Consider the following 11003-nt stretch of genomic DNA (forward strand, 5'->3'; position numbering starts at 1 on the left):
CCCTCAGTGGGACCCGTTAACGCTCCAAGAAACTTGGCGATTTGCTTCTGATGTAAACTTCTTGAGAGGTTGCTTCAGTCTCCTCTCAGCATGTGAGGTTCATGGGCTCAGAACCAAAGACACCCAAGGGGACATTAAAATGCAAAAACCCCTAAGGAGCCATGCCTCTCCCCATAATTTTCTTCATCTCTTCAATTCTTGTGCTGTGGCTAATTGGAGAGGTTTCAGCAGTGTATTTACAAGAAGAAGATTTCAATGAGCATCAAAAAAAAAAAAAAGATTTCTGCTTTCAAAGTTTTCTTTATTTTTCAGGTTAGAAACTAGAGTGATATCCACCTTCTCCAACTGATATTGATCCACACTGTCTCCTAATGAAGTCTGGACATGTAGGAAAAGCACCATCCTGGAGGTCAGACACTGTATGGACAACCTTCCTCCCCACCTCTCCAGCCCTCTAGGGACTTAGATCACTCTTGTTCAAATCGAACCTTTTGCCACTCAAGGCTGCAGCTGAATGTTACAGCTCATGTGCACCAATTCCCACCTGATTTCCTTTGAGAACTAGCTGCAAACAGGCACAAAAGGTTTTGTCTTAATTGCGATCAAACAAAAATAAGCTTGATCCAGTGTCATAAGAAATAAAATACACTCCTCAACTCTATGTCAAGTCCAGGTTGCCTCCAGTGAGGTCCATGGTCTACAAGGAAGAACCTTCCTTGAAATGTTCTTCACAAATAGATTGGAAAGGCTGGATAAACACACAGTAAAGAAATTGGTTGAAGAGAGAATTAGACTACTGAAAGATGAGGCAAGCTTCAGACTCCCTGAAGCTCAAAGCAGCAACTAGAGAGTTGAGAATATCTGAACTGTAAAGAGTAAGGAGAGGAGGAAGACTGGAAAATTATGGAAAGTGCATATGTCCACACCATCTGATACAAAGTTCACGTTAGAAATGTTCAGTTTAATCAGGGCATGTGGAAATATGTGAGAGATTAGTGAGGTTAAATCCACAGCGTAACAGACAGAGCAGTGCTAACACAAGGGGCAGATCAACATTTCTTCTCCTGAGATTCATCCCTTCCTCAAAATTTTCATTATGTCCTCATGGGAAAACACTGGCATTTTATTAGAATTATTCAGTCCTTTCAGCTGATGAAAGTGGGCTCATATTTTCTTTAATGTTGAAAACAGCTCTTCACCTTTCCAGGCAGAGCTCGTGTGTCTAACCATAAACCTGCAGTGGCACTTGGAGAGGCCTCGGTGTGTCTGAGGCACCTGCCTGGGCCTGGCAGCTCGCACAGGGGACCTGCAGGAGACCAGAGCGCCTCGGAGCTGCAGAGGGAGGCTGGGCAGAGGGGACCAGGACACCTGCAATGGCACCAGCCACCCATGACCCTGTGACTGCATCCCACCCCAGTTCTGAAAATCACTTTCCTTTTCAGACAGAAAGATAATGTATAATCTCCCCATAAGACCAGTGTACTGAAACAGAACAAAACAGGAAAGACAATAAGAACAAACAAAGAAAATGAAAATCTGGAAGGTATAACAAAACATTTCTTTGCTTTCAACCTTTGTCTTAATTTCTTTTTTGTTTCATTTTTTAATGTCCTTTTCTAAACTTTTCTGTTATAATCAGGGCTACACACTAAACAGGATATTGCTGTGTCTCACACAGAGCCTGGTGTCAGAAGACCACCCGCAGCCCAGGGCTGTCCATGCCCCTCCTCACTCTTTGCACAGAGCACGTCGCACTCTGAGGTGTCAGGATCTCTCGACTGGTGAGGAAAGCAGGGTGACCAGCTTCGTCTGTATTTGGGTGGCCAAATTTGCACAAATCTCAACATACCTGTGTTACCGTGACATTTTAAAGGAGTCCCTAAAACATCTAGCCACACTCCCTTTTCATTCCCTCCACAGTCAATGAAGTGCAGCTTCATTTTGGGGGAGAACAGGGAGGAGGCTGATCTCACCCCATGCCAGACCCCATCAGTGCAGATGTCTCTGGCTAACCCAGCTGTCTGGGCTTCATTTTCTAGTCAATGGAGGGAAATAGGTTCCCTCAACTGAGTTGTTTTCAGATACATTTCCTAATGACAAGCTAAGGTCCCATAGGAGCCACCTCCAAAATTTACAGCACCACATGGGAACACAGCCACCCCAGGGCATCTCAGGCAGCAACAGCCTCTCTATGTGGTCAAATGAATCAAGCCGCAAAAGGAGATTCTAGTCAGAAGTTGAAATCTTCTCAAAAAATAACTCAATGCAATAATTGACAAAAATCCTCGTTTCCAAAACTTCACACAGTTTTTACCATTGCCAAATATGTTTTCATTCTTAAAAATTGGCAGCACCATGTTCGTGCACTACAGTAACCATGGCTATGAAGCATGGCAGGGACCAGGGTCCCAGATAAAGCTCTCTGGATGATGTGTGTTAAGAGCACCCTTGCTCTTTTCTGGCCTATCACCTCTATCTTAAGCACCACAGACCGAGAAACCTTGCTGAGGACTTTGAAAACCAAAGAGCCTGCTTTGGTGCCTCAAGGAGGAAGGCTGCATCCTGTTCCAGATTGTCCTGCATCCTGCTTCTACAAAAAGAGCGACCCACAGGAGGAATCAGTTTGGAGGCTCAGCAAAGGATCTCAGCCTGTGGCCACACTTTGTGCTGTTTCATCCCACATGACTTTGATCCTGTTTTTTAAAAATTGCAAACCCCAAAACAACACGGAAGTCCTGCATTCTCACATACGTCTGCCCAATGTGGAGATCTGACAGTGCAGGGACACAGACATGTCCTCTCCAGGGCTCCCTTTGAGATATTTCACAGCCTTTGGCACCATCTGGAGATGTTCCTGAAGGATTTGTCAGCAAGTTTTGGAAAATAACTAGGGTGACAGGAGGTGTCTGCTTCCCCAGAACACGAGGGGAAATCTCTCAGCTCTCTCCCTGGCTGCTCCATCTCCGTGGCAGTGACCTTCTGAGCCCCCAGATGACACGAGCTGAGGTCACAGTGGGATGTGCCGCATCACAGGGCGGTCTCTGCAGTGCCGTGGTGGTACCCTCACTTCTCTGCGAGGCCCAGAAGCTGCTGAGCACTGCTCACACGCTCACCAACACTGCTCTTCAGAGCCGCTCCATGGCAAGGATGGGGGACAGGAGGCAGTGGGGCCATGCTGGGACACCTTGCTGATAGGCAGAGGAGAAGGGACACATGGTAGAGGAGTTACAGGTGACGAGATGGGAAGACTGTCCCCCCTCCCCGGCTGGAAAGACAATCCGAGGGCAAGGGCGTAAGAGAGATGGAGAACTGCTGGATCAAGACCATCAGCCTGCACCGCAGTTCCTTGTTTCCAACACTCCTGCAGCTCTCCACCAAGGGTAAGGGCTTTAAGAGTTCCTTCCTGAGGTGTTGCACAGAGACAGTTAACTGCAAAAATGGCTGTGGGTCCCAGGCTGTGAGGATGACTGGACAGGGCTGGGGGCTGCCACAAGAGTCCTGCCTGAAGGTCCCATCTGGCTCAGGGGACAGTGTGGCAGCCAGGACTCCTGGGTCCTGGCGATGAGGATGCCCAGAGCCCCAAGGATCCTGTGGGGCCGACTCCATCCCCTTGTGGAGGGTGGGAGGCAATCCATGGCCAGGTTGCCCTGGGAGTGAGTCCCCCTTTGGCATCTGGCTCTGGCACGAAAGGGGTCCTGTGTCCTGCACCTGGTGGGTCCTGCCGCTCCCGTGGGGCTCTCAAGAGCCTGCTGGAAAGGCCCCTATAGGAAATGAAACCTTCACCTTGTAATAACCCCAAGGTGTCTGCTTCTTTGGGAGAACCTCTGCTCCTTCCCCCTGGATCCTTTTATGCTTCCAACTTGGCAGAGCATGTTTTGGGCTCAGAGATCTTGTCCTCAGATGGCCACAGACCCTGTCCACCTGCACATCGGGGTCAGACCTCTGCACCCAAAAGACAGCCTGTTTGGGAGAGCAGCTTGGGAACAGGTGGGGGTGCCATGGCCACCCCACATGGCCCTGCTGACCCCAAGCATTTTCCTCTGAGCCGTGGGGGGCAGTGCTGGGGGCAGTCCAGCACGGCCATCTCCCTCAGACCCCTCCCGGCCCTGCACCTCCGCTGCCCAGCACCAGCAGGCCCACAGCTGCTCTGCCCCTGGCTGCCCCATGCCCCTGGGGCTCCTCAGCCCTGTGGAGTGAGGTGCTGGGGCCCAGCCCAGCCCTGCAGAGAGCAGCCCCTGCCCGGCCGTGGCCCAGCCCTGCCGGGCGCAGCATGAGGGCTGCCGAGCCCTGGGGCAGCCGTGGGCAGGGGGCTAGGGCACCAGGGGTGACAGGTCCCTGCCCTGCCCTGCTCTGGGGACAGCAGGACGCTGCCTGTGGGCTCCGGTGCCCCAGCCATGCCCAGGGCCCCCGCGCTGGTGCCAGGGCCGGCACCAGCACCATCCCCACGGCTGCTCCCCCACGCCCTCCATGGCCCCTGGGCGCAGGGCAACCAAGAGCCCCGTGTGGCCCCTGCGGCAGAGCCCAGCCCCGGCGGGGCAGCAGCTGCGCTCCAGGATCCTGCACTGCCTGGGCACACGGGGCTGCACTGCCCCCAGGCCCCACGACGCCCTGCGACACCCCGCAAGGCCTGCGATGCCGCCCACAACATGGCGCCCAACCGCAGGGGAGGGGAGGGGGCTGCCCGAGGGGTCACACAGGGCCGCAGTGTTGCCAGGGCATCGCCCCCAGTGCTGCACTCCTATTGGCCAGCAAGGGGAGGAGGGCGGAGCAGTATTTGACTGGTGGCTCTGTCAGCCAATCGGAGTGCAGCATGTGGAAAAACAGCCGTGAAAATGGAGCGGAAGTAAAGCTGGAGCGAGGGAGCGGGTGAGAGCGGGTGTGAGCGGGGCTGGTGGGGCTGGTGGGGCTGCAGGCGCCTTCAGCTGCCAGCGGGTGCCCTCCTGCTGGGGCAGGGGCAGCGGTGCTGGCCCCGGGGCTGCTTTCCTGCAGGAGCTGCAGCAGGGGCTGGTGGGGCCGTGAGCACGGCACAGAGCGACCGGGGACAGAGCGGGCAGCTGCCCTGCAGCCAGACGTGGCAGCCTGCCCCGAGCTGCTGGGTGGGGGTGGCTGCTGGAGTTGGGGGTCAGGAAGCTTTGCCCCTGCCGGGGGTCGGAGAGCCATGTTAAAGCGTTTCCCTGAGCTGCTGCTGCCACCGCAGCCCCAGGTGCTGCTCTGAGCTGCGTTTGGGAGGTGCTGGGCAAAGTGTGAGCAGGCTGCTGGTGTCCTCGCGAGGGGCCCTTCCCAATGGCCTCATTTGTTCTGAATACGGCATTTCCGAGTGGCTCTGAGAGAGGCTGTCCCCGCATGTCATGCCGTGCCTTAGCCTTTGTTTTTGCTCCCTGCCTCTTGCTTTGCCCCTAGACCTGTGAGCCTGGCAGCAGCGTGAAGGGTGTTTCCAGAGCAGCTCTGTAACTGGGAGCTGTTTTGCTTGTCAAGGGCCTTGAAAGTGGATGAACGGCCAGTGCTCCCAGCTGACAGGTTAGGAGAAGACCCGTGGCTTGGATGCTGGTGGTGAGGTCCCTTCTGGATTTGTTGCATGTGCTCAGAGGAGGGATTAAGCCCTGCAGAGCTCTACAGCAATGCAGAAATGCAACTCATTAATCAAGCAGGAGTAGATGTTCCCCATCATCTGACACACATTTTATTCCCCACCGTCATCATGAGTTACTACTGCTACATTTCAAATGCGGATGATGTTCTGTGGTGAACATGGACATGGAGTTTGCCTTTCCACTTGTTGCCAAGTAGAAGCTTGCAGCCTCCTGCCGGTCAGCCAGGAAGTCCAGCTAGACTTTTGAGGCTGCTAAATGAATGTAGTGCTGGTGTGAGCAGTGGTGTTAGTAATCTCTTCTTGCCAGGGTGTGTGTGCTTTAGAAATTGCCCCTGCCAAAAAAAGCAGCAGGGAGCTTGTGAGATTTTCCTGCCAGGTCTGGGTGCTGTCTCTGTCTTTGAGGTGTCTACCTGCTTTGATGACACTTTTGGAGCTGTAACACATTAGAAGTCTCTGATTTTCTGTCCACCTATGCAGTCGCTGGAGAATGGGTGCAAAGGCTGTTGGAGGAGACAGAAGGAATGTCACCCCCCAGAAAGGTATCTGCCACTTTGTCAAAGAGATTTCTTTTTCAGAGAAGTTGAGGCACAAGCAAGAGGCAAGAGATGACCTGACCAGCCCCTGTGAGAGCACTTGCTCTCCGTGTCCTGGAGGTGGGAAGTGAGCAGGCCCCAGGCTGTGAGTGGCTATTCAGATGAAGTATGTTTTGCAAGGCCTTGGAGGCCTAGAAGGGAATGGAAGGTCTGGAGAGTTGGGCTTTGTGTGTTGTGGGGCACTTGTGGGTGCGCTGTGTGCTGCCATGTGTGGTGCTGTGGCCTGTGTGTCACTGATGCAGAGGTGCATGTTGGCTGCCAACCCTCTGTGAGGTGCGGGGGTAGCGGCATGTCACAGTGCAGGGTGCCCTGTGGTGGAGCCCGGTGGTGGCCCCAGTGTTTGCTGCTCAGCATGGGAGGAGGTGTCTGGAGAGAGCAGTGCTCTGCTCCCAGAGCCCAGCCTGCCATCACGGTGTCCTTCTGGGAGACCTGGGTGAGGACTGCTGGTGAGCGTGTTGCCTCCTTGGAGCATCCTGGTGTGGGGCAGGGCTGCTCGCAGTTTGGTGGTTTCTGTCAGCTGATGTTCAGGCTTGCAGTTTCTGAAGGTCTTGATGCTTCCGTGAGTCTTTGGGATTTTACTGACTCCGAGGAAGTTCTCTTCTCCCTCCTTAAAGGCTTTCTGTTGCATCTGGACCCTCATTGCATCTTCCCATCCCAGACCCTAATCCATTCTGGTCCCTCAGAGAGATGGGTAGTTAATCAAAGCAGTCAGAGCCATTTCTCCACTTTGTGCCTACGCAGACCCTTGCAGAGAGGGGAGATGCCACCTCACGAGAAGTCAGGCCTCTCAGGGTGATGGGTGGCTCTGAGACACCTGTCCTTGTTGAGCGGTGGAGGCGGCATCTCCAAAGCTGCTGATCCCTTTGGCAAGAGTCTCAGTCTAGCAGATTCCTTGAGGCTGCAATGGGGGAGACATGTGGAGGTAGGGATGCAATGCCCTGCTCAAGGCAGTTCCCAGTAGAGGAGGTATCTTGGGGCCTTTTCCAGTGAAGTTTTGATCAGGCTCTCACCAATACAGCTCAGCATGGAGGGGAGACATTTGCCCCTGACTGCTGAGACTGTGTAAGGCCAGCAGAACTGACAGTAACACCCCGATTCTTTCTTTCTTTCTTTCTTTCTTTCTTTCTTTCTTTCTTTCTTTCTTTCTTTCTTTCTAGGTTGCTCCACTCATGGAGGTTCCCAGTGCAGTCCTAGAGCCCCTGAGGATGGAGGCAGGATGCCAGGGTGTGTCCCTGTGCCTGCCAACATCTTTGCCAGCATCGTGTGCCCTCTGTGAAAGCAGCTGCAAGTGACTGAGAAGAGGCTACGTATGGATGCGAAGGCTTCCATAAATGCACCTGGCCTCCGTGGGTGACTTGGGGTGTGGGTTCACCTCCTGGTACCTCTGCTGTGCTGCAAATTCCTCCTCCCACAACTGCTGTTACTGCCAGCCGTGCTCAGCAAATGCTATTTTGCCCCCTCCTTTTTCTAGAAGGTTGTGGTGCCATATAGGACAAGTGCTAGACTCTTATACTAAATACCAGCATCTCCTGGGTGCCTTTGTGAGTGCCGCAAAGCCTCTCTAGCTTGACCTGAGGAAGTCTCAGAGCTCTTGGGCTGCTGGCTCTGTGAGGGGTGAAGATGTGCCCAGGGCCAGGTTGCCCGTGGCACCCAGCCCTCAGTGCTCTGTGAAGGCAGCTGTGGAGCCCGGACTGCTGCTGCAGAGGCTGCGCAGCCAGGACAGCTGGCATTTGAGCAGACCTCCAGTGTGGGGCTGTCTCCTTGCTTGGGCCTCATGTCAAAGCCTCTGCACCCTTTTCCCTTCACCAGGGCCCCTTGTCCAAGAAAGTAAAGGAAAGGAACCAAGGCTAGTTTGGGCCTTCCGGACTCTCAAGTATTTCTCCATTGTATCTGTAGCCTTTGTTTTACTATACAAAATCCCCATTCCCCCCCATCCCGAGCTGGAGGTTCCTGAGGGGATGGAGGTGGACAGCAGCAGCCTGCTGTGCCCAAAGAAAGCACAATCCTTCCCTCTGGGAAGAGCAGCATCGCCCAAGGAGCCAGCTCTGTGCCTGCCTGATCTTGTGCTGCTCATTTGCACAGGCCTTGTGAGCCTAGAGTGCCTTGGCCACCTTGTGGTGTCACCACAAGAGCTTCGCTGTGTGTCTGGGTTGAGGAGCCAAGGGAAGGCAGCGAGCAGAGCAGTGGCTGGGGAGTGTGCAAGTGGCGAGTGTCCTGCATCCATGTCTTCTTGGTGGCCCCTGGTTGTATCGAGCAGAAGAGGCAGCTGTGTGTGGCAGAGACAGTGTGTTTGTAGACTAGGTGGCAGAGCAGAGGTCTGGCGTCAGGTTGATGCCTGGTGCAGTGCTGAGTTGATGTGACAGTGTCAGCAACCCTTTGCAGTGCAGCTGCTCCCTCAGCTGTCTCTGTCCCTAAAAATGCACTAGAAATGGAAGTGGCATCCTGCTGTCATTGTGTAGGTGCTGCAGTGCAAAGGTGTCGGAGTGGGAGACAGACCCGGAGTAACGATGAGTCTCAATGTGAGTATGATCGTTCTCCCTTTATTCAAGCTTTTACAGAGTATATATAGACAGGCAATAAGCATGTGCTAGCGATAGCTATATGATTGGTTTACAGCCTTCGTTCACGCGCCTAAAGCGGATATCTAATTGGTGCAGGATTGCTGTCCACGTGGAGAAGTCTGTCGACTTGTTTACCTTCTTGTAGCTTTCTTCTTTTGTGCTGTTCAAGGACAGCTCGCATAGCTGTGGGATCCTCTCTTCATCATGAAGGCAGGATTGCTCACTTCTAAGAGATCATGCCCCTTTTTACTTAACCATTCTTCCACACAAAGGCTCCCAGCTCGTACTGGATGGTACTAAAGGAAAAGCAAGATCAATCATTCCCTTTTGTGATTTGTGCGCAGGGTGACAGAGTGGAGCTGTTGCATGACCTGGAGAGAGTCTTGCCAGGAGATGAAAGCCGTTTTCAGAAGACTGTTCTGTAGGGAGTGCTAACAGCGTAATCAAGGGACATGCAAGTGGCCCAGGTGAGCTTCTCCTCTCCTCTCACTTCAGCCTCAGCACCTGACAGACCAGCTCGATGCATATTACTGATGTTTGTGTTTGTGAAGTCATTCGGGTTCAGTATCTGCTAGGCCACAAGCAGACATGTTGCTCCTTTTTTGTACAGGTGCAGGAGCACCTGGTAGAGCAGCAGTATGGAGACGAGTGCTGTTTGTGCTTCTGGGGATGGTGTGCCTCAGTCCGTGCTAGGCGAGGAGCATTCACATGGCTTCAATGCAGACTGTGAGGTCACTTTTGTTTCAGTATTGAGAGGCCAGTGGTGGGCACATGGCTGCTGTTTGTGGTTGTGAGGTCATTCTTGCCTTCCTATATAATAGGCCAGGAGATGGCACATGGCTTTGATGAAGGCTGGAAAGTCACTACTTCCTCGGAATGGGAAACGCAAGCAGAAAGCAACTTCCTTTGATACACACTATTAGGCCACTTCTGCATCTATAAATGACAGGCAACAAGGAAACACGATATCACTGTTTGTGGTTGTGAGGTCACTTGTGTCTCAGTGCCTGATAGGCCAGTGCTAGGTGCGTGGCTGCTGTTTGTGGTTGTGATGTCACTTGTGGCTCAGTGCCTGCTAGGCCAGTGCTAGGTGCCTGGGTGCTCTTTGTGGTTGTGAGGTCACTTGTGTCTCAGTGCCTGATAGGCCAGTGCTAGGTGCCTGGCTGCTGTTTGTGGTTGTGAGTTCAGTGGTGGCTCAGTGCCTGATAGGCCAGTGCTAGGCCCATGGCTGCTCTTTGTGGTTGTGAGGTCACTTGTGTCTCAGTGCCTGATAGGCCAGTGCTAGGCCCATGGGTGCTCTTTGTGGTTGTGAGGTCACTTGTGGCTCAGTGCCTGATAGGCCAGTGCTAGGTGCATTGGTGCTCTTTGTGGTTGTGAGGTCAGTGGTGTCTCAGTGCCTGATAGGCCAGTGCTAGGCCCATGGCTGCTGTTTGTGGTTGTGAGGTCACTTGTGGCTCAGTGCCTGCTAGGCCAGTGCTAGGCCCATGGCTGCTCTTTGTGGTTGTGAGGTCACTTGTGGCTCAGTGCCTGCTAGGCCAGTGCTAGGTGTGTGGCTGCTGTTTGTGGTTGTGAGGTCAGTGGTGTCTCAGTGCCTGCTAGGCCAGTGCTAGGCCCATGGCTGGTGTTTGTGGTTGTGAGGTCAGTGGTGGCTCAGTGCCTGCTAGGCCAGTGCTAGGCCCATGGCTGCTGTTTGTGGTTGTGAGGTCAGTGGTGGCTCAGTGCCTGCTAGGCCAGTGCTAGGCCCAAGGCTGCTGTTTGTGGTTGTGAGGTCAGTGGTGGCTCAGTGCCTGCTAGGCCAGTGCTAAGCCCATGGCTGCTGTTTGTGGTTGTGAGGTCACTTGTGGCTCAGTGCCTGATAGGCCAGTCCTAGGCCAATGGCTGCTGTTTGTGGTTGTGAGGTCAGTGGTGGCTCAGTGCCTGATAGGCCAGTGCTAGGCCCATGGCTGCTGTTTGTGGTTGTGAGGTCAGTGGTGGCTCAGTGCCTGATAGGCTAGTGCTATGCCCATGGATGCTGTTTGTGGTTGTGAGGTCACCTATGACTCAGTGCCTCATAGGCCAGTGCTAGGTGCCTGGGTGCTGTTTGTGGTTGTGAGGTCAGTGGTGTCTCAGTGCCTGCTAGGCCAGTGCTACGTGCCTGGGTGCTCTTTTTGGTTGTGAGGTCAGTTGTGGCTCAGTGCCTGATAGGCCAGTGCTAGGTGCCTGAGTGCTGTTTGTGGTTGTGAGGTCAGTGGTGGCTCAGTGCCTGCTAGGCCAGTTCTA

Source organism: Apteryx mantelli, unplaced genomic scaffold, assembly GCF_036417845.1.
Source record: "Apteryx mantelli isolate bAptMan1 unplaced genomic scaffold, bAptMan1.hap1 HAP1_SCAFFOLD_20, whole genome shotgun sequence".
NCBI classification, from domain to species: domain Eukaryota; kingdom Metazoa; phylum Chordata; class Aves; order Apterygiformes; family Apterygidae; genus Apteryx; species Apteryx mantelli.